This window comes from Castor canadensis, chromosome 4 (assembly GCF_047511655.1).
Source record: "Castor canadensis chromosome 4, mCasCan1.hap1v2, whole genome shotgun sequence".
NCBI classification, from domain to species: Eukaryota; Metazoa; Chordata; class Mammalia; order Rodentia; family Castoridae; genus Castor; species Castor canadensis.
In genome coordinates, this window is record NC_133389.1 from 117,005,097 (window position 1) to 117,030,837 (window position 25,741).

At 32.7% G+C, this 25,741-nt stretch overlaps 1 protein-coding gene across 7 annotated transcripts in view; it reads right to left on the reverse strand.

The window, feature by feature from the left end:
* Kcnh7 (potassium voltage-gated channel subfamily H member 7) overlaps window positions 1-25,741 on the reverse strand; it is a 484,116-nt gene that overhangs the window by 439,939 nt on the left and 18,436 nt on the right. The gene's annotated exons all lie outside the window — the stretch shown is intronic.

Consider the following 25,741-nt stretch of genomic DNA (forward strand, 5'->3'; position numbering starts at 1 on the left):
CAAACTTGTAATTCTCCTGCCTCAGTCTCCCGAGTGCTAGAACTACAGGCATGTACCACTATGCCAAGTTTAGCCTTGTTTTTATTTTTAAATCCCGAACCTCTTTGTGTTAACATTACAGAAGGGGAGAAGGGTCTGATTTAATTCTCTGACATGATGGAGGTAGCCATACGTATAAAGCTCTTAGTACTACAAGGAAACAGATGGTTAAGACACAGGTTGACCTAGAATGGTTGCAGTATAGTTGAAGGATAGTGGGCAATATAACAAGTACATAACTTATATCATTTATGTACTGACAACTAACTCAGATGTGCCATACACCTGATCGCTATGCATGAAAGACTACTTCCTAGTCTTGCTCATGAGCAATAGGCCTGCTTCAGGTGACATCATTTTTCTCTCCAAAAACACAACTGCAATTAGTCTTGAACTAGATGCAAAGGACATCAGAGAAACCATTAGAGCAATGACTTTTGTATATTCACTGTGACACACATACATTGACAACTACCCTCCAAATATTTACCCATTGTTGTCCTTATAAGGTTTACTTCCTCTTTCATGCATAAATTCTTCAATAAAATTACACACTTAGATTTATTCCTGTAGTACATATGGGAAAAGAGTCTCAGAAGGTTTTATTTGCTTCTTGAAATCAATTAGTCTCATAAAACTAATTTTATTGTACCATTTTTGTTTTCTTCTAATTAATATATGATAAGACATAATCTCAAACTGTAATGTAGTTAAGCCCTAGAAGAATTTGATAGAGAAAATGATCTCATTAATATGTATATGCATAGAAATACATTAATTTTGTTTCCCAATATCCGTCAATTTTAATAGTTTTAAATGCTCTGATTAATGATCTTGAGTAAAATACGCAGACCTAGCAAAATTCTACTCTGTAATATTTTTCTTTAGCTATTCATTGCATTCTTAACCAATTTGCTCAGTTGCCCAGTAATTAAGAATACATTTTTGTTTTTAATATTATGGAAATGAATAAGTAACCACAAATAGTTAATTCATTTCATAAATACAAAGGGCCTCATCAATTAATTGTAGATTAAGGTTTGCCTTGCATATTATCAGTATTTCATGTCATATGATTCAGTTAGTAGGCAATACAATTAATTTCTATTAAAATATCTTATATCATTGCAAAATTGAGGGAATACATTGGAATGAAATTGTTTCAGACTTTATACTTTTTGGAGAATTTGATAAGGGGAGAGAGAAGGGTAAGTAAGGAAGGGTCAGTAACAAATGAAGAATCTAGACTACACCAGTGTCAGCATTCAAATTTCTTATTTTGTTTCAGGGAAAGTCTTATTTAAAAGACTATCTCATTCCAGTGGAGCTCCTCTGGCTAGGATGAAGCAAAGTCTGCACTCAGAGTACCTACCCACTCGCTCCTGGCATCTTCAGGATCCATACTTTGAGATTCATAAGCCAACAGCTCTGAATTCCAAATCTAGCAAATAGGGAGAATGTGAAAGAAGCTGTAAAGGGGATGCTTGACTGCATTCATACTCTGACACTGAGGGCCTTATCTTATCTTGAACTATACCTGGAATAGGGGGATACAGCTGTAGGATTCAATTCAAAATTTAAGGTAATTGTGAACTCCTGTCTCTGACTGGTCCTATTTTTTCAGTCATAAAGAGAGCATCTTGTGCCCTTCCTATGAGTAAGTCTAAGAGCACAGGGTTATGGCCATCCTTTGTGTATAGTCTCACAGGCAGATGTTGGATGTTTTATTCCTGTGAAGTAAAAGGAAGAGGCATAGACAAAGAAAATAACTAAAGGAAAGAGAAAGAATAGCATTTCAAAATATAAATCTAATACAAGAAAATAAGGCCCAAGGAATGAATAAACAAGAAAGCTAAAGATTTAGGATGTTTGCCATACCAATAATATCAAAGTTTGATCTAAATGAAAAGGTGTTTACACACACCATGAATGATCATAAGCACTTTAATCCAAGAGGCCTAGGTCCTATACCTATCATTTAGTAGCTACATGACATTGCAAAAGTTATTTAATTTTTAACCTCATTTTTCTTATCTGTAAAATAGATATTATAATCTGAACCTCAAAGATTTCCTGAGAGTATTGAATGTAATAATTTATATAAACAGCTGGAACCCAACACTCTTTGACAAGAACTGCTCATTGAAACTGAGGAGGTCAGTGTGTAGTGGGATTGCAAGAGTCTATCCAGAAAGTCACTAAACTGTCTGTCTCAAGTAAGCTTAGTAAATCCAGTACTTCATTAGTGACAGTGAGTTCCAACCTTCTTTCTTCCTATAATAGAGCTGATACAACTATCCGGTGATTCTGCATCATTCACACAGCCTTTGATAATGCAAAATGCATATGATGGTGCATCCTTTTTCTGAAAACTATTTCAGAAGGCAGGAACTATCTGTGATTCCTTAGTACCAACAACTATGTGTAATGGCATCTGCTGTGTTATGCTTAGCGTGGTCTACATGAGAGCAGTTAATATATCACAGTATCCATGCACTGGCAACCACAGGGTATCTGTAAGAAAGCTGTAACTTCAGTAAGGTAGGCTGCAATCTTATTTGCTTGAAAATCATTACTTGGGACGTTTGTAAAAAAATGACATTTTTATTTGATCTTACTTTATTATAAGTTTTGAATCCTTGTTACATTTGAACAGTAGAGAAGGGCTGAGAAAATGTTTCCCCTTCTGACCTTGTCGAAGAGTGTTGGTTTCCAGCTGTTTATATACAGGAAACCCTTATAAACATTATTACATTCAATCCTCTCAGGAAATCTTTGAGGTTCGGATTATTACACCATTTTTCAGATAAAAAATGAGGTTAAAACTTCATTCCATTGATAGCCTTCCATGTGTAAAGCTCTAAGGTAAGTGCCATAAGCACCCATGGGTATTTAAGGTACAGGCCAACCAAGAGAGATTAAACCTAGGTGACAGAGAATGGGGCAATATGACAAATACATAACTTACTCTTAAGGTATAATAAGGTAAGTTCTTCAGCTATTGACACTATAGAAGTTTGTCCAAACCTCATTTATCATCACCTGTTACCATCAATGACTGCAGTCTTTTGCTTTGAACGTGAGTTTGATCTCACAAATCTTTCAAATGGGATGTTCTGTGAATTCCACATTGCATGATTCTAGTCAATCACCTATCTAGTTTCCCTGGATTGTGATGTTGGCAGTTCTTGCTGAGAAACACATGTTACCTAAGAGAACTGATCCATTCATTAATATCCATTAGGGTATAAACATTTCCTATTTGAACAGAGAAATCTGACATTAGTCAGCAGAAAACAAGAGTTGTCATAGGGATGAAGATATCACATATCTTCAGAGGCCAAGTGATTATTATAAATGAATGCAATGTACTGAATATGAAAATAAGAAATAGTTGGGCTGTTGAACATGGGCATCCAAACATAAAATTAATTAAAAAAACAACATGCAACTACAGTAAAAGAATCTGGACTATTTGGGTTCCATGAATCACAGTTTGCTAATTCCTGATCTGTGACATAAATGTTAAAGGTGGAGGAATTACATTGTCTATGCAGATCTTCAACACAGTATCTTGGTGGGTAACAGTGATCTGCAGAATGTCCTTGGAGAGCCATAAACATGCGAAACAGACTCTGCAGTTCATCCAGGACAGGCCTGATTACACCAAAGATCAGGTGTTATACAGGTCAACAATACACATTCCTAGAAGTACAGATATTTCTAGGACAGATTTATGGACAGATAGTATGGATTCATGATTAATCAAGAGCCTAACATTAAGAAACTATATTTTTATTTCCTGTACTGGGGATAGAACTCAGAGACTTGCACATGCTAAACAATCATTCTATCACTGAGCTACATCCCCAGCTAGGAACTAGAATTTTAAATTGCTGCATTCACTATTTATACAACCCATTTCTGAATTAGAAATAAAAATATTTCTGATGTCTTTTTCATAGTTGCTACAAATGAGAGAAGTGTAGATAAAGGGCTGGACATAGCGACACACATCCATAATCCCAGTTACTAAAAGGCAGAGGTAGGAGGATGGCAGTTGGAGGCCAGTTTAAGGAAAGTTAGCACAACTCTCTTTGAAAACCAAACTGAAAGCAAAAGAAAGGGAGAAAGGCACAAGCATGAGTCCCTGAGTTCAAGTCCCAGTACTTCAAATAAAAAAGTTAACAGAAAGTAAAAGTTTAGATGATTACAACAACATTAACATGAGTTACAACTTCTTACATCAGTCAAAGCCATTTTTAAAGAAATAAAATGCATCTGCCTTCAATTAATGGAAAGCAAACATAGAAAGATATATCCCCCTGTTCCATGTGCTCCTTATATGGTAATAGATTATTTAGAATATCTTCTTAATTTATTTTCTAGAAGCAGAGTATATTAAGAAAAAAAAGAAAGTGGTTAGCCTTAAGGCCTGATAAAATTTATACTTTTTCCTTGTGATTTTCTCTTTCAGAGATTTACTAAAGGAAATATTGTAGAGGTAACATTTTTTTTTTAAATTTGTACCAGCAAATTCTTGCCAAAGTCTTGACCTCCATTATAAAGTATCATTATGGTAGAATTTTTAAATAGATACAGATGAATGTTAGAAAATTGTACACAAATATTTCATAATCTTCACTATACATTCTACATCTTTTGTGATAAAATCTTGGACAAAGTACTAGGATTCATTTTCCAGGAATTCTGCTGCTTCTATACTCTAGGAATTTAAGTGACAAACATAGTCCAAATACATACAGTATAGCTGAAGTTTTATCTCAAGCTTAAATAATCAACAATACATATTGACCTCTTGGATCAGTGTTTGATTCTATTACTTTCTAAAATTTTAAGCAATATTATTAAATTAATCTTTCAAGCTGTTTTTTTAAAATATTGCCTTAAAAGTATCATTTTAACATTGAGAAATAGAAATATATCTCATAGAACAGACTGAAGAAAGACCTGTAGCAGACAAGTGTTCTAGACACTATGCTTCTATTTAGAAGGAACTCCCTATTCAATAAAAAGGAGAGAGGAGAGAGAGAGAGAGAGAGAGAGAGAGAGAGAGAGAGTAATTAATGGGTTGCTGTGTGTGACCAGAAATGTTTCAGCTAATCAACCACACATTTTAGATCTGAAATTTCTGGTGAAACACTAGTAGTTAAACTCTGATTGGCCATTTAACATTAATATTGATACATGCTTGGTTTGCTTTTCTTATGTTAAAAAGAAAAACTGGTCCCCAATCAATGATGTAGAATTCCTGTACCTCAAACTCTGGCCACAAAAGAGCATATCGAGTTGTCTCTAATTCAGCAAAACTACAACTGAAAGAAGTGAGAAAAGCAGAAGATATTTAGGAAGATGTTCTTGCTAGAAATTCTCAGTTTTATCCTTGAAATATAACAGTGAGTTGATTTTTTTGTTGTTTTGTTGGTGGTTTTCACTGATGGACCCTGTAAGGAATGAGCTCACTTGTCTTGCTTGCTGTCAGGGTGGTATTGGAGTAGTCAGCTATGTCTATCACCAGAGACCCTTTGTGAGAAGTCCTACTTGAGAAATACCCTTTATTTTTAAGTACTAAAGAAAGCTTTGCTTCCCCTGAGAAACAGATGTTTTCTCCTTTTTTAACTGGCACTTTCTACATTTTCCTTAAGCTGTCAAGAAATTCAGTGCCAAATTCAATGCTCAAATATAGTAATTGTGGGGTCTGAATATTGTCTATTTTTCCTCTTCAAATTTTTTATTTAATACATATTTCTTTCTGTTTTAAATTTTGGAGAATAGTTTACTGTTGAATTGCATAAATCTTTTCTAAAGCAATTATATGTCTTGTGGAATGGCACAGAGCACAGGTAATGATCACTAAATTAGTACTTTTTAAAGTGAGGTTAACATTGATAATATCAATCATTATATCTCAGGTCTCAAATGTTTAGAAGACTATTTTGTGAACAGTATTCCTTCACAAAAATTTATATTCATAAAAATATAATTGATCTAAAATCAGATTAAAGAGTATGCAAATGACCAACGCTCTTTTTTTCTAGAATATTTTAAGAGTAAAAGGATACCAAGGCAAAATTTCAACCATTTGAAGAATGATGGCAAAGCAGAGATGAAACAAAATAACTTCTGTAATGCAATAAAATATTTTCACTTTGAGTAGACCAATTACCATGCCTTTCAAAGTCTTAGAAGAAAGGCCAAGGATTTATCAGTTATACTTTTGTCTTTCTGTATTTCTGTCCTACCAGAGCTTATTTGAGAGTAAGAGAGAGGACTTTGCATTGAAAATTTAAAATATTTTGTTCTGCACATACATGCACCCCTACACACATAGTGAATACCTTGTCAAAGTGGGGAGCAGCAACTCAAAGTCTTTAAATACAAGAAATATAAATATACATATTTTGCCTTCATAAGAGAAACAGATCTCTCATTAACCTGTCACCAGGTTAATTACAACAAACAAAGTTATCCCACTCTCAAAGCTTGAGGACATCCACTTATCCCTCCAGAAAGAAGAAAGAATGGTGGGAAGGAATTTAAATCAGTGCAGAAAAAATGACCAAGTGACAAAATGAAAGCAATTAGCTTGCCTAGGGCTTTTGCCAGGTAATTTTACTGAAAGTCATAAGTAATACTTGTATTTTAAGTTTTCATTGAGCATACTGTAATTAATATTAATTTATCCATCATCTCCAACTTAAAAACTTAGATAAAGACACTTTCACTCCAGAATACTTCAAACCCTAATTCCAAATTCTCCATTAATAGCTCTTTCAAGCATTTAGCCCTCTTAATAGAGTAAAGAATATTATTTCTCTATTACCTACTTATAATGAAATAATTCATTACTGGGTCAAATTATTAGGTAAATTGCTAATTTTTAAGAAGTCACTAGTCAAGCTCATGTACAAGAAAATCACTTCTTAGCAGAGATGAAGACAGAACATTCTGTGATTGTCACTACTGCTTGTGCTTTAGATTATAAAACACAACCATCATTAAAGCTAAATGAATGATTTGCATATGGCAAAGTGCAAGCATTCATGATGCTTGAATCCTTGTAGGGCTTCTGCCTTTGAGTACTAAAAGTAATCCTGTGTTTCTATAGGACTTTCCTGTTTATTTTGTAATTATTTTTGTTGTGTGTCAGAGCATAATTTTAAAAAGACAGATTTTAAGGTGAAAGTCATTAGCAAAAATCTCTTGCTGCCTTTTCTTTCCTTGTAAGAATGTGGACATGTCCACTCAAATGTTGTATGTACATATTGACTGTGAATTTTACATTTTAAAATTAAATTCTACAATGAAATTCATGTTTTATTTATTTTAAATCCACATTTATATTTAGGGAAGAATGGCAACAAAGAAATTCTCAAAGGAGGAAAAACTCATTTTGATGTATTTGAAAAGGGTGGAAATGTTTACAGAACAACTGCATAATATTTAACGGAGTAAAATAAAACCATTTTAAAATTAAATGAAAAATAAGTGAGAATATATTTTAATGAAAATTTAAAATATGAAAAAGATAAACTTTCTTTTTTAAATTTAAATATTTCTCTTTTTGCCTTAAACATTTAAACTTAACTTAAATATTTAGGGTACTGAAATTAACAACAGGAATAACAATTCTCAACAGTGTAATTGCCTTTTTATTTTTAATTTGTACAAGTAAAATCTAGCATAGAAACACTGCAAGGATTCTGAAGTAATTTCTTAAAACACAGTTTTTTCCTTACCAAGAATGTCATAGCTAAAATAATTCAGCACCATAAAATGTTACACAATCATTCTGACATTCTCAAAAGGCAGCATAATCATTTTTCATCACAAATGGAAGAAGCATAGTGGGATGACTTTAAGCTAATACATTATCCCATTCAGCAAACCTTCTGTGCACACTCTGAAAACCAAAAGCATCGTAGTGCATTCAACTTTCTTATACCACAATAAAACAGAAGTTGTTTAAGGAGAATAAGCAATAAACTCCATTAAGAAGTCAATTAATAATAATATAAACTCCAAACAAGGAAAATCTCTTTCTAGAGTTCCTCCCAAATACTACTGATTTAATGTAAGTTGCTGGAAAAAGAAGTGCAGCCTCAGAATGTCATTAAGGCCCTATATTTAATAACTTATAACATACCTGTTGACTTATTATTAAAATGAATATTGTTTTAGGTGGCAAGAAAGTTTTATGTTCCAGGATAATGGTTTGTAAACTTCAGAGTGCACCAAAGTCACCTGGAGAGCTTAAACCACAGCTTTCCAGTCCCTATCCCTGGTTTTTGATTCCTTATGTATTATGTGCAACTGGAGAATAAGTTTATTCTCTTTATAATACTTTATTATAATTTAGAATATTTTATATTTATAATAATTTAGAATAAGTTTAGCAGCTGGTGTTACTTGTTCTGGACCTACTTTGAGAACTATCTTCCTATATCAACCTATGCCAATGGCTTTCTAGTTTCTTTTCCAAAGAATGAAAGCTTCCCAAGACGTCAGCTGTTATTGATCAGGTAGAGCTGTTGGTAGCACTTTAGCTGAAGGGGAATTTTATATACTACTTTCTAAGTCTATATTCTATAGCATCTTCTCTATTAGACTCTTCAAAAGCAGACTTTTATTCATTTCTGCTATAAGCTATTCCTTCTCTCTCAAGTCATATTCCAAGTCTCACTTTATTTATCTGAGGCCTATAAGTAATTCTCAGTGCGATATTTTACCTCAGAGTTGAGTATTTTTAGTTCAGCCATCTTTTTAAACCACTATTATCCAATAAAAATGCAAAATACATGCTGGCAGCAGTAGTAAAAGCAATATCAAAAGGAAACTGATAAAATAAATTTAATAGCATATCTTATTTAATCTAGTATATCCTAAATAATATATGTAACAATATAAAAAATTGCTAGAGATATTGTGCATTTTTGTACTAAATCTTTGAAATTCAATGCCTATGCTGCACTTAAAAGTTTAACTTAATTCAGATGTTAAATTATCAGCAATTTAAGTTAAAATGTGTATGAGATAAATTTTTCTTAACAGAAAATATCTTATAGTGCGCCTCAATTTTTTACTTTATTTAATTATCATATTATTGTTGTACTGGGAGTACATTTTGACATTTACAAAAGTTATTACAGGAATTAGTTTCTTAGTAATATCATCTGATACTCATTTCAAATGCCTCATCGTACATATGGGCCACCATAAAAGACAACATGACTATATACCTCTGGCCATAACATGAATCCATTTTCTTTGGTAGGAGACCTCAGAAGGCCTTGATGCAAGTGATTGAATCATAGAAATTCTTGTGCTTCCAAAATAACTTAAGTTTCACTGAACATAGTAAAAGAGAAACTGAGCAGGTTAAAGAAGGGCAATGCTCAGTGACATCAGCAAGATGGAAGAGGGAAGACCCCATCCTCACTGAAAATGACTTTTGTTTTAATAATAGCACACCTGAACAATTCCATGACCCCAGAGGAGTTATTTAACCTATTTCATTTATTATAGTTTCCCAAAGATTTCTATTTTGAGAATTAAAGGATATCTTAGTTATAATATGAAGGAAAGAGTAGACATTTAAAAATAATTCTAAGATAGCTGTCATTGATAAACTGTGTTTACAATAGAATTACAGGCATTTGTATCAATCAGCTGCCGTGATGTATTTTAATTATATTACATCATGGATTAACTCCCCAATCCTCCTTGTTTTACAGATGAGGAAGGTGAGAGTATATAACTTTCCCAAGGTCACCTGCCTAGTGAATGATCCAGTTTTCTCTGTGGAGAAACCAAAGATCTTTCTCCTGTAAGACTATAGCATTGTGAGGTAACATAGAATTTCACTTTGCAAAGGCAATCATTCATAGGCCAATTATCTGGCAACAAAAATTATTGGTATATTTTACTTTAATCAAAGACATACTTCTGGAATCTCTGTACATGGAGAGAACACTTACTTTGGCACATAATTCACCATGCAATAGTTAGAATAATAAAGGAACAGGACAATTTACTGGACCCTGAAGGTCAGTGAAAGCTGCATTTGAGATGACTAGTGCTATTTTCTGTGTTTGCACTCCTTACTCACTGGACCCATGGGCAATGACACATTCAGTATTCTGAGCATTATGGCATGACTCCAATTATCTCAAAAATTAGCATGAAATTTTCCTTTAAGTGTAATTTAAAATTAGCTTAATGTCATTTTTGAAAAGTAAAAGTATATTGACACTATTAATAAAATTAAAGTTATACTATGAATATTAGAATGTATGGTTGACTAATAAAAAGATAAGTACCTAAAATCACAAATATGAAATTTCCTAATATCATTGCCTCAAAGACCAAACAAATCTACAAAATCATTCTAAACTATGTTCAACTAACTCAATTTTCAGAAAAACTGCTTATTCTTTATACATCATCTAGATCAGAGGCACTTTGGAATAATGATAGCAAAAAGCCATGTGTAAGCCACTATTTATTGAGTTTTTACTATTTTCTCTGTTCTGTGATACTAGAAAATAGTAAATGTCTTTGAATTGAAACTGACACAAATTGTTACTGTAATTCATAAATTTCCTTATCTCAGTAATTCATGGGTAGAGAGCAGGCAATTACCAATAGCTGTCATTATTGTTACTAAAAAAAAATTGCCTTTCTAGCCCTCAAATACTGCTGTTTTCTGTTATAATTTACATTGTGTTTTAGCAAATCTTTTAAAGACAAAAGTGCAAGAAATATCAGTAGTCAGAGACAGTAAAAGTCTTAAAAAAGCAACAGTAATTTGGTATTCCATTAGGTATTCACACTGTTGTTAGTACTGGAGGTTTAAATGGGTTCTGGTTTTGTTAAAACTGAAGTTGCAGGAATAAGGAGTATTTTTTCAAATAAGGTCAAAACAGAATAAAAATATAGTAACTGAATCAACTATTAAAATAAAAGCACAACTTACCTTAGCTGTTGACTATATATGTTTAAAAGTTATGTGGGAAACAATTAAATAATAAAATATAAGGAGTAGAAGTAGAAAGTATAGTATAGAAATAGAAAAGTTGAGTAATACAAATGCAATAGTACAATTATGGAAATAGAAAATACAATAAGAAACTATAGTAATAGAAATGCAATGGACAAACACCAGATGTTGTCATGCAAAGAAAAGAAAAGGAAGAACCAAAACAAAACAAAACAAGCCTCTAAAATTATCTCTCTGAATGGGTAATTGTGATAGGAAGTAGAGATTCTGAAAAAGAAGTCTGTGGTTTATTTTTATTTGTCAAACAAAGATTAAATCCTCTGCAACTTGAAAAATAAAAAAGACATGAGGTAGAAAAGTGATTTTTCAATAGTTATTGAACCACAGACCTTGAAAACATATTCTACTTATATTACTTTCATTCAAGAAATATTCAGTGAATGTCTACAATATGTCAGATTCTGTGAGGCTCTTGTTCTATGCTGACAATGTACCCCACAGAGCTTTTTTAGTATGGAGGGAATTCACCAGGAGTCACTTAAAAGAAGTTAATCCCTGAGGAGTATCTAGGTCTCCAAGTGACATAAGAAAGATCCTTACTTTTACTCATACAGTCTAGTCTTTTGGGATTTTGTTTTACTCAATTTTAAATTACTTTAAAATAATGTATTACATTTTAAATTTGTAACTGTCAATCTACATGTGAACACCAGGTGAAGGAAAACAATCTAATAATTTTGTACAAATTTTAACTGATTTTGAAAATGTGATTCACCATCTTGATGATCCATTTCTCCAGCTTATCCCCATTATGGACAGACACACAGACACACACACAAACATGCATTTCCATACTTAAACATGTATATATGTATATATATACATATATACACACTTAAACATGTATATATATATACATATACATACTTAAACGTGTATATATGTATATATATACATATTTACTTATATATACATGTATAATAAAAGAATCCTAATTCTATTTTTCTTACAGTAATCTTAGAATTCATTTTCAATACTAGGGAAAAATAGGTCTACAATAGAAAGACACTGAGTGGTGAAATAGAGGCAGCTGGTGGTTGAATTTTGTTCAAGACAAGTCTCACATTAGTCCTAACGTGGATAGTCCATTATTTTCTTGGTTAGGAAACTCTCAGCGTTTGGGGAGTGAGGACTTCTTTGCACACAGTAATGATTAGCCAGCATCCTCTGATACATCTTCTAATCCACTAACAATTTTGTAGACTGAAATCTGAGTCAAAATTTAGATGGATCTTTTTTGAGATCCATCAATTTAGAGATGGTTTAACTGAAGATGATTTTGGCATTGTATATATAGTTATATAAAATTGTCTTTAGTAAGTACCGTATTATAGAAAATAGAAAGTTAAAGAAAAAAATTTAAAGTGCTGACTGTCTGCATCCTTTTCTTGAGGCAATCTGAATAAAAATCTTCTAATATTTTATTGGTTTACATCAGAGTCTTAACATTCCTTAGCTTCTTGTTTTTTGTGACATGAATTTATTAAGAACAAGGTTTTTTCAGAAGATGCTATAGTTTTAACTTCTAACGCCAAGAAGTATTGGAATGACATTTTAAAAATTCTTGTTCCTCCTTATTCTAGAAGATGAAGGTCAAAGCTTTATTGATATGTGATTTAACCTCACTAAAGGTAAAGCTTTATTTAGAACTTATGAGTCCTATAATTACTATCATTGCTCACTTTAGCAATAAAAATGTTATATTGTATATCAGAAATAAATTTTGCTAGAAACATTTTGGGAAACATAATAAGACCATTAAATCTTGTAACAAGTACTGCTTTTTAAAAAGTATCCTTTTAGGATTAAGATGCTACAAGTCTAACTTTTTAAACTTACAAAAATTGCAGACATCTTTAAGTAGTAAATACATAAGCAAAATCATTTTCAATTTTTTCATTTTAATCAAAGGAGCCAAGATAATCCAATATTAGAGTAATATAAATTCATTTATTTACTCTACATAAGTTATAATTTTTAATTGATATAGATTTATGTATTTCAGAATTCTGTTGTAGATCATACATTTTCACCTAGTCTTACTGTAATATCCATTTATTGGTTAATAATAACATCTACACTAGATTATATTGGAATATCAATATCATAGTTGAATTTACCAAAACTAATAGAGGTTATGCTTTTAACATGCAGGATAAATTTATTAGGCTGGGATCATACTTCTCAAATGAGGAGAAAATGAGTAGGTAAACCAAGATGTGGAGGAGGTGTCAGCTGAAAGTCTCAGAAATTTGCCACTGCATCACAAGATATGTACGTACCATACATAACCAAAGCCAATTTACATAGGAGACAGAATGTTTTATACTACCAGTGTTAAAGGATAGAGGTAAACTAGTTAAAATAGGAAAGTCGTGTTTATGTTCATGTTTGCTTTTCTCTCCCATTTTTTAGTCTTTACATCTGTTATCAGTATCCGTTACTTTATGCCATCTAAGTGATGCTACACAACTTATGCCAGCAAGTACCACTCTTAGAAGATTTGGGAGTGAAAAACTATTTTTTGAATTTAAATGCTTAACAGACATGATTTTATGTGTGTCACTTTCCTCTTAATCTGCATATATCACAGTACAGAATGTTGAAAATGAAGTTAAATTTAGTTCTAAAATCTGATGCAATATGTGCCTCTAAAACTTAGTGTCCTAGTTTATCTTAAAATACAAAAGCTTCCCCTGACAAATTTAAAACAGAGAAGAGCACATTATAATTGGTCATTACACTAGTTAGGCTAAAGGTAAACCACTCACCCTTTGAAAATGAAGAATTAACTCAAAATATTTCTCTTTTTATTTCAAAAGCCTTTTCTTTAACTTTTAAAATAAAACATTTAAAAATCAATAAACTTGGTATGTTGAGCTTTCAGAATTAGTGGCAATAAATCTTATGATAAATGACTCCCACAAAATAAATAAAAATATAGATTCTGGTTTTATGTCTCTTTGCTCTCTTGAACATTAATCATACATTAAGTCTTACCAGGGGAGACAGGAACCTGAAAGCGTGCATACTTTTCTGCTTATTCTTCACTAAATTTTATATCAAATATAAATTTTTAGATGTGTCTAGCAAGTAACTGGCATAATCAGAAAAGTGTAATAAGAAGGATTGGGGAAAGATATTTAGTAATATTACAAACAAAGAGAAAGTAAACTAAGCAAGGTTAATATAAAATTTGTGTGCCAGAATAGGATATTTAACAATGAATACTTGTTAGGTTTCAAGTCAGGAATTTTCACAAGCTATTGAGTTTTGCCCTTCTAACAGTTTTCTGAGGTGGGTTCTATAGTTCCTGTCTTGCAGTTAAGGATGAGATATTAATGATTTTGCTCAAGATCACATGAATGAAAACGGCTGAGGCAGGAATTCTACCTAGGCCAAAAGAACTTACTTCCTTTGTTTTGACTATTTGTGTATCTCCTATAGAGAACACAGTCAAGAAAAAAAAAACACACACACACACAGTTTACTACTATAAAAGAATTGCCAAATCAGCAGCAGCTTGTGGTCATCTTGTGTAGGACAATTTAGAAATGGTCTTCAGAGAAATTATGCATGTTCAAGAGTTCATGTTGGCAGGGAGGTCTTCCTCATTATGAGATGCTTGAACTGGAAAAACATGAATGGAATCTTGGAAACCAGTGTGGGTGTGTGTGTGTTTATGGTAAGGATGGACTGTTCTGAACAGAGAAGAGGCAGTGGTCTGAAGAGGTGAAAAGTCAGGCAAACTGGGCTGCTTCAAACTGTAGTATCATGACAGGAAGTCAATTTGGGAGCCCATAAGCTTCATATGTAAAGGAAACACAGTAGGATGGAGTAGAAAAATAAGAATGATTTGCATGTAGTAACTGTAAATATTGTTTCTGGACACTTGGTTTCAATGATGTGAATGTAGAGGACAGTGTCTGTGTGTTTGTGTGTGTGTGAGTGTGCATAAATATAATGATGAATTACAAAATAATGCATTTTTCTGGTCATGGTTAAAATAGTTTGAAAAATATCAGGATGCAGAACAGAGATACTTATTGGGGATTCTGAAAACTTAACAAAGCAATACAGACTTTAGACAGGAAGCAGAAATAAATAAGAGGCCTTTAAAATGTTTTGAAAATAAAGGGAAATGGTGAAAACAGATTAGACTGAAAGTAAAATAAAAGACACCTGGCAAGATGCAGAAATTGGCCTGAGTGAGAACAAGAAGGCTACTCTAGTAATCTAGTGAGGGCATAAGGATCTAGAGGAACATTTTGGTTGTGGATATAAGGGAAGGATTGACATTTTAAAGCACAAATGCACAGAATGACTGGAATACAAAAGAAGGAAAGAAAGAAATCAAAAAGAACAGACACTTTCATCTTGTATGCCAAGAAAAAGGGTGCTTTTCAAAACCCAGTTTAAATTAAGGATTATTTAAGGAGAAGATAAATATGGTTGTAGCCTGGTTAATCTTCCAGTGATGTTGAAATAGCCATTAGACATTATGAAATATGGTACTTGACTATGGACTTAGGAACAGTCCTACAGGTAACACTTGAGAAATCAAACTACAGATAAGAATCAATAATAATAATAATAATAAAGAATTAAGATCCAACCACAGTAGGAGATGAGTATTAAGCAAATGGAGGGAAAGATAATGACAATATGAAGAAAACCAAGAAAGAAGACTTGACCAGTGATGACCTTGTAGTAAAAACAGTCTGGAAAATTTTGGAGTGTGCAGTTTCACTAGTCAGGGTTCAGAATTTTTGGAATTGATCGGAAAAGTGATAAAGAAATATAGACAGAAAGCATAAAGACGAATTTTAAGAATTTTTATAAGGATAAGAGGGTACAGAAATTGGAGAGTAACCAAGGAGAAGATAATAGATCTATTTGCTCTCTGAAATTTAGGAAATAACTTTGTGTGTTCAAAGTCAGAGAGGACAAAGACTATGGAGACAAGGAATTGAAAATATTGAAAGTCAGAGAATAAATCAAAAAGCCTGGTGGTATGTATGGTTTACATTAGATTGCTTTTGTGCCCAAACTCAAGCATATCCAGGAATAATTGGCACATGATAATTTTTAATTCAAAGAAAGTAAGGCAATCATGGATAAAAATTAAATTCAGATTTTCAGGCTTCTGCCCTGTTGGGACTGTATTTTCTTCAGTCAAATACATTCTGCTACTTTTGAATACAGTTTGGTGATGTCTCTGAACACTAGCAAATAAAATTTGGCTGAAGGGACTGTAAAATATCAAGCTGCCATGAGGGGTGATTGGTGAGGCTCATTAAAACTTGGAGACACTTTAAAAACCTTTAGATCAGCACTTTACATTCATCATTCATTTTCACTCAATTATTGTTGGAAAAGCTATAAAAGCACTGAAGAACTTAATTATTTCTTATCCACCATTGGCCACTGCTCACATAGTTTACAAATTTAGTAGTTCATCTTAATTTGTCTTAAGTCTCTCATTAGGAAGATTTGGTTTTGGTATCTGGGTTCTCTATAACATCTTTGGACACCAAATAGGACAGAATTATTTTATAAATCATACCCAAGAATTATTCAGAGCTGAAAAAAATCAGTCTTAGTGAATTGTTTTATCAGTAATATTGTCACACTCTCTCTTAAATAGCTTAAATTTCATTAAGACACCTCTAGGCAAACATGATACAATGTTGTACAAAATAATTGAGACAAATTCAGATGTGCTATAAAAATTCAGCAGTAAAAAAATGAGTCATTCCATTAGTACATTCTTGATAATGTTTTTGACATGTAAAAATATATCATTTTATGTGTTGGTGTTATGATCTCCGACATTTCCTCTCATAAGTAACATCCTTTACACATAGAACTAAGGTACGCTAGTGACTTAGTACTATGTAATATCAAAATTACAACACCGAGCTTTGCTGAAGCAGACATGTTTGGATTAAAGAATGAAAACCACTTAATCTTATATAGCCACTAGTAGTTTTCATTTCAAAGAATTTTGAAAACCCTCATATAACACCACAATTAAAATAATTAGGAGATAATGTAGGACTTAGCTAATAAATAATATGCAGTGTCCTGTCACACTAAGCTTATAACCAAGTAGTCACCCTAGTTACACTGTTGATACAATATAAAATCCATATGTGCAATAAAATAGTGTATAATAGTAAGGCATAATGTGATAGATGCATTTGATAGACACAGATGTGATAACTTGGTCATTACATCCAGAATAGCCATTCCTGTCAATATATTTGAATATTTTGTGAATAGCCACTCATCTCTGTCCCATAAATACTGTGCTCCCTACCTTGGATGCACCAGACATCATTGACCACCACCAAATTCAGGTACTTCAGGATTATTCCTAGAAAATCAGGGACCTCCAGGAACCTATCCCAACCTACCCTAGTGACTACCTACATTTATAAGTGCTATTCTGATAGGTGGTTTCTTTAGTATAAACCCATGTCTTACAGGGTAAGACTAAGTCAAATCATTATTATGATTACCAAATTAAAACTTCTTTATGTTCTTAAGATGTGCAATATTGAATTTTCATTACAGTAATTTGGAGTTTTAATTAGCTTCCAATGAAATTGAATAATATGATTTGCATTGAAAACTACTTTGATAATATTCCCTTTCCATGTATAGATTTCTCAAATAGTTTTTCTATAGTATTATAGTTGCATGAGAAAAAAGCAAGTACATTATTGAACAGTTTCTTCCCCTAGTTTGGCCATCCACTTCCAATGTGGAATCAAAGAAAATTATTTGGAAAAAGCAGACTAGACACCTAAATCTTTGAATAAAATAGATAATGTTAGCCTTAGTTTTATTATTTATCCTTTATTAAAAAATTGAGATAGAAATACCTCAATAGTACATCTACACAATGAAATTGTCAAGTTAGCAAAATCATCTATCAAATGAAGGTAGTAGTAAATGGAATTGAATACTTTCAGAACTCTGACCAACACTTATCTTCTCAAAAGATGGAGTTTTTAAAAATTGAATGTTTATGTTCCATAACTGAACAAATTAAGAATATAATCAGCAGGATAAAGCAGACAGGAGGAAAATATTGTTAACGGGTTCTGTCATGGCCTTTACATCAATGTCCTCCCAAAGTACAACCAGAATCCAGAGGTCACTGAGTGAGGGCAAAGTTTGCAGGATGGTGGCACATTAGATAGGGAGTAATCACTAAGATTTCTTTTAAAAAGCCTATTTCTGGACAAGCACCAGTGGCTCATGCTTGTAATCCCAGCTACTCAAGAAGCAGAGATCAGGAGGATTGCAGTTTGAAGCCAGTCTTGGCAAATGGTTTGCAAAACTCTATCGTGAAAAATCTAAACAAAATAAAGGGCTGGCAGAGTGGCTCAAGGTACAGTCCCTGAGTACAAACCCCAGTACCACAAAACCCAAAAGTTGTTTTCTGAAATTTTACCCAGGAAAACTCAGACAGGCACACAAATTCTAAGTGTAGATGTAACAAGAATGTATGGTCCTCATTTAATGTTTATTTTTCCTCTCTCCACAGTGAACATGAACTATCTTCAAGGCATCAGTATAAGTTTGAATATTAGCATTTCTTATAGACATGAAGTCAAATGTTTCCCAAAACTATTTACGAGAGCTCATCACCCAAAAACACCTGCATGAGCTCATAAAGCCCAATAAATCAGCCTCATCATCTCAAATCTGAATTCCATTTCATTTTTAATGTTCCTGAATATGTGACATGAAATGTGAGTTTCCTACTTAGACTATTGCAATATTTTATAGCAAATAGTGATGCCTTACTATTTTAAATAGCACCAACTCTTGTCAAGAATTTTTAAACAATTTATAGATTCACACACTTCATGTGTTATATTGGATAAAAAAGGTCCATGAAAAGTTGTGTTGAAAGCACCCACCAGAGCAAATGAAACGTTCAATGAGGAAATCAAAAGCTATATGACTGCTGCAAAGTCAGAGAGAAATGCCGATTTGAGATTCAAGCAAGATACTCCTCATCTTCACAGAAAGCAGACAACTAAATCTTTATTGATCTTGTATGAGTATTGCTTGTTTGAGAAAATGAGCAAGATAACAATGCTTTCATGATATAAAGAAAAATGCAGCACTGTATTATAAATTGGAAGAAGTGGACCATGGTTCTGAAACCAATGGCATTGTTTTTTACCTTTTAAAACATGGGCCATAGGGGAAAAAGAAGAAAGTGAAAGAGGTAAGGAAGACTAAAGGAAAGAAAAGAGGCAGACAGGAAGTTGGTTAGTTAAGTTGCCTTTGGGTTGCAGTCTCTCTGGGACAGAAACCACTGGCACACTTCCTAGAAAGTATAACCTGCGATTCCAGCTCCTAAGCATCTTAAAATTTTGTGATTGTACAAAATTTTAGTGCTAGGTAATATCCACTGGGTAAAACGTGGATATGTTCTTATTGTTATTTCCTTGTTTTCCAGGAAGCTTAATATAGTTATTTCACCAAAGAGACAAGGTGGAGACAGCAAAACAGGCCTCAAGTATTAGCTTCTACTTCTAGAAAAGTAAATTTGTTATTTAGAACAAAGACCTGTTATCTATAGACTGGGAGCTCTTTCATCAGTGCAACTGTCAATATATGGTCCTCATACAATGAGAAGTAATGAATTCCAGTGCTTCTGCCTTTGTTAAAGAGACAATTAGGGTGTCCTACTATCCATTATTCATCACTCATGCTCAGCTCCAAATAGAACAGTAAACGGATCTAAGGAATAAATATTCTTTACACTAAAGAATCCATCCTTCTAGGATCATGGTGTCTAGTCGCAGATAATACTCGTGAAAGTATGCTTGTTGGAGATTTCATTGGTATGGTTCATTTTAAAGGCAAGAAGCAGTAATCTTTCCTTTTGCTTTTTATATTTTTTATATTTTCCTATTACTTCCTCTTTGCCTTGAAGCAGTTTTCTTACTCTACTCTCTCCACTAAACCACCACATATTTATTTTCTTTGCAACTCACAATTTTATTTTCTTACATTTGAATCCTCGTGGAGGCCTTAGCAAGAGTGCTTCTCTTACCCAGGTACTTTTAATTAATAAGTGGGGAGAGGAGTGGGCAGTTCCTGAGGCAGGCGAGGGTGGTCCCTGTGCCTAAGCAAGGTTAATCTGCATCAGAATATTTTTCTATGAGTCCTGAACTTTCCCTAATTTTAGCCTGCCTCATTGACATTTCTGCATTTTCCCCTCCTACATGAATACACTTTTATATTGTATTTTTTTGCAATTTTTCCAGCCCTGCCTACAGTGATGTGAAGATCTGCTATCTTGTATACAAAATAAACTTGTATATCCTGTTTCACATTCTCTCAGGAAAACAGTAAATACAGTCATCTATCAAAATTTGTAAGTTCTTCATATTAAAATTTCTACTACTGTACAAAGTATGAACTTTGCTTTATACTCTGAAAGTCATATTTTCACAAAATAGGTGACTCTCCACATATTTTAAATTTAAAGATCATAGGTCCTAATTTAATGTTTTCAATAATACATGCTAGTTCAGTTTGTAGTCAGAGGGATAGAATTATCAAGACAAAGCCTTTTGTTTAAACTCATGAAGCTTTAGATTGCAAATAGAAGTAATCAGAATAGTAACTTTTAAAATAGAAGACAAATGATTTTTCTGAAGAAAAATATTAATAAGTGTTCATTAAGCACTGGTGGTATAACATAGAAGAAAGTGATCAGGTGTTCATTATGGAGAATGGGAACAACTATTTTACCCTTACAGAAACCTTAGCAAGTAATGCAGTTGAATGTGCACTAGTTTTTAGATGTGGTTTTTAAGTTGATTTTGAAGTTGTTAAAAATAAAGAATAAAAGAGAGTGAGAAACACAACAATTGGGTCACTATGCTGTGATGGGTTATGCACATTGGTAGGGGAAGACTGGAGTGAACACTAAGAAAAACTGGATTAAGAATGTCAGTCTCAATAAAATGTTAACTTTATATCTTTATTTTGCCTATCCCAGCTCTAAGAGCCACAAATAAACTTTTATTTTAAGACATATTTATAAACTCAACCCCTACCATCTTTGGGGAATAGCTACATTAATCCCACTTCACTATACTTTTCAAAATGCTTTAATTCAACCTTCAAAGAAAGTTATGTGAGTCTAGGGTTCCAGAGGGTGGTGACCACATGAGTGGCAGCAATCTAAGCATCTTCCTTATTATACAATCAAATTCTTCAAAATCTTGTTCTCTAGATTTAAAAACCTTACTTAAAATCTGTCCTCGTTACTAATAGTCCAGTTTCTTTCTTCACTGATGTGTTTTGCTTTTGTAGAATTCTTTTGATCTGCATCAAAGAAAAATTGGCTTTCATTAAAATGGTCATTTCTGTTCTTTCCCATAACAGAATCTGGAAAGCTACAGGCAGAAATCAATAGGGCTCACAGATTATGAGAGATCCATTTGCTACTTAAGAATAAAAATATGTTCCCAACAAAACTGAGACTGCATTTACTAACAGAAAATGCAATTGGTTTAGATACAGTTTTAAGAGAATAAAGAACTGGATTTTAAATTATGACTCATCATGGTAAAGGGATAGGAATGGACAGTAAATAGACCAAATATAATACGACAATAGATGTAGTTCCTTTGAAGCATTACTAAAACCCTAAATAGAACTGGGGACAATAAAAATGGTAATCAGTATGTTTCCTCCTGATTACCTAAATCATGAAAATAAATCCTGGTTGGTATATCAGAGCATTTCTGATATCTTTCAACACTTAATGGAAATAAAAACATTGTAAATTGGCAATTTTGATTTTTACTGCCATGATGAAAATCTAGCTAATAGAATATTAAATAAAAGCTAATTCTTCTACATGAAAGTCAATACCCAAAATGTAAAGAAGGTATTTCCTGGCACTGTGTGGTGTATCCCACCAGTAACCCCAGTTAGTTGGGAGGCTGAGATCAGGAGGATAACAGGTGAAGACCAACCCCATATCAACCAACAAGCTGGGCAATGGTGGTTCATGTCTGTAGTAGCAGCTATACAGGAGACATAGGTACGAGGATCATGGTCCAGGCTGGACCAAGCAAAAACATGAGACCCTACAGGAAAAATTACTAAAAAAAAAAAAAAAAAAAAAGCTGTAGATATGGGCAAACTGGTAAAACATGATGCCCTGAGTTTAAACCTCAGTACTAAGAAAAAAGAATATATTGTCTTTTTTGCATATATTTAAGTCTTACTGAAGTCTGTGCTGTGACTGTATAGTTAGAAAACAAATAATCTAACTTTGGAAGTAAAGTGACTTTATTAAATTGAGATATTGTTTACCCACAAGGCAAACTGAAGTGTAAAATTTGAGTTTACACCCATAAACATAGACTCAAATAATCAACACACCAAGATATAGAATATATCTATTACTCCCCAACATTCTTAGGTGTTCCTATTCAGTGAACCCCTGTTCCTTCCACCCTAGAGGCAACTCACATTTTCATTTCTATCATTACAGTGCAGATTTCTTGATCTTGAGCTTTATATAATTGGACTATGAATTGTATGTTTGCTTTTATTTCTGACTTATTTTATCCAACATAATTTTGGGAATATTTTTACATAAGTAATTTACTATTGTTAATTTCTAATTGGTATACCTTTGTATAGTTATACCAGCACTTATTTGCCTGTTCACTTGTTGATGAATTGTTTGGTAGTTTCCAGTTTTTGGCTATTATAAAAAATTGCTACCAATATTTCATAAAAATAATTTTGTAGACATATTTTCATTTTTCATAGATATAGACCTAGTAGAGGAAATGATAAGTCTTAATGATGCATATTTAACTTCCTAAGGAAACAGTTTTGAAGTGTCTATACTGTTTTGCAATCTCACTGACAATGTACTAGCAGTTCAGTTGCTCCTCATCCTCATTAACATTTGATGTTGTTGGTCTTTTTAATTTTATCTATTTTAGTGGGTGTTAAATGTTACCTTAACTTGGTTTATATGCTTATTATCTACATTGTATTGTTCTTTCAATTGTATGGACAATGTATCATCTATACAAGTGTCATTTTATTTAGGTTTTCTTATTACCGATTGTAGACAGAGACATCTATAATACAGTACATATATTGCTACACAGAGAGCTATGTTTCATGTACCTGTACATACATTATAGTAAGTACTTCCTTTGTTAAATAAATTTACTTAATATTTTACATAATTTTTAGTTTTGCTAATGTTGGATTCATTAATTTTATTTTTTATGGTTAGTGCCTTTTTTCACTCTCTTACAAACCTTTATCCACTCAATTGCATAAAGTTATTTTTCTGCTTATTTCTAGAAATTTTTATAATCTTAGATTTTATGTTCAGGTTATAATCCACATCAAATTAGTTTTGTGCACAGTACAATGTAAGAATCAAGATCCATCCATGTTTCCCATGTTTTTTTCCAACTGAAAAAATTCTGGCTCATTTGGTAAAGATTTTTTTTCCTCACTGAATTACTTTTGTGCGTTTAACTAAAATCAACTCACTGTATATGTAAGAATCTATTAATGGAGTTTCTGTTCCATGAATCTATTTATGCTCATACTCACATCACACTCTTATGACTATTGTAGCTTTATAGTAATTCTTAAAATGATATAGTTACAAGTGATCAAAGTTAACATCACCAGCAAAGGGAAAAACTGACTCCTGATGCTTCAGGCTTAAGAAGAAAATAACATCACTCACATATTAAACATGACAAAAAAATAATTCAGCCATGAAGATTCATCAAACAAGTCCAAAATTAACATTCTGCAAAAATAATGAGCCTGTTCCCTTAAAGAATATTAATCTTGATTCTAATAATTGTTTCTTTAAATGTGCAGAAACTCTTTAATTTGATGCAATCCCATTTTTTAAATTCTGAGAGTAAATCTTCCCCTGCCATTCAACAGATAAAGCATTAATATCCAGAATATACAAAGAGCTATAAAAAAAAAACTAAGCAAAAAAGAACAAATAATTCAATTAATAAATGGGCAAATTAATTGACAAGCGGTTCTTAGATGAAGAAATACAAATGGCTAATGAATAAATGAAGAAACGTTCAATATCCATAACCATGAAAGAAATACAAACCAAAACCACACTAAGATTCCATTCACTCTAGTCAGAATGGCAATTGACAGGAAATCAAACAACAAATGCTGATGAGGATGCAGGGGGGAAAAGGGACCTACAAACACTCTATGTGGGAATGTAAACTAGTGCAACCACTTTGGAAATCAGGATGGAAGTACCTCAAAAACTTAAAAATAGACCTACCTTATGACTCCACCACACCACCCTTGGGCATATATCCAAGGAATGTAAAGCAATATTCAAGAAACATGCCCACATACTCATGTTTATTACAGTTTGGTTCACAATAGCCAAACTATGGAATCGACCTAGGTGCCCAACAAGTAATGAGTAGATACACAAAATGTGATATATAAATTGGAATATTGCTCAGCCATAAGGAAAATAAAATTATCTCATTTGCAGGAAAATAGATGGAACTGGAGATCATCATGTTGAGCGAGATAAGCCAAACTCGAAGAGTCAAATATTGAATTTTCAAATTCATTTGTGGAACCTAGATCTAAAATGATTTTGATGATGACAATGATAATGGAACATGAATGAGGGGGAAGGAAAGAGTGAAGTGGATCAAAGTATGTTATATATATATTTATATGAAGACAACATAATAAATTCCACCAAACAGTGTTCAAAGAAAGGGGAAGGGAAAAGGAGGCAATGGGAATATAACGGAGGGGATGAACTTTGTCAAAGTGCACTGTACATGTGTATAGAATTACCACATTGAAATCCCTGCATATTATTATTAATGTATGCTCATTCAAAAACAAAATCAATTTCAAAAAAAGAATATCAATGTCATGAAAGACAAGAAAGGCTGAGGAATTCATTCTGGCTAATTGAAACTACAGAGATACTACAACAAACTGTGACGTGTGATACTAGCTAAAACCTGAATTGTTAAAAAAAAGGTACATAAAAGGCAATATAGGAATGATTGGCATAATTAACGTAAGCATATCATTTAATAGAATTGTCTCAATGTAAATTTTCCCAAATTTGATAATTAATCTGTAGTTAAATGAAATTATTTATTGGTAGACAAAGCATTTAACTACTTAAGGATGACGGGTCAACCTGTCTATAAACAAATTTAAATGCCTCAGAAAAATAACTGATTAGAAACAATAACCAGTGTGTGTAGTGTGTGTTGGACCAATGTGAAGAAAGAGAACTGGTATGGAAACTGGTAAACAAAAGCTGAATCTATGTGCACATTATAGAACCATTCACTGGAATATTTTTGCATCTCTTTTGTAAGTATGACGATTTTTCGAGTGATTGTAGCAAAGTTATATGTATGGCTGATTCTTTCCAATAATTTCATATAAACCATGCTAATCTGGCTGTCATTTGAAAGACAGTAGTAAATTTTGCTTTTGAGTTACCAAGGATTTCAATAACCTCTAGATTTTTTGGCTTAATTGGAGGCAGGTCAGTGC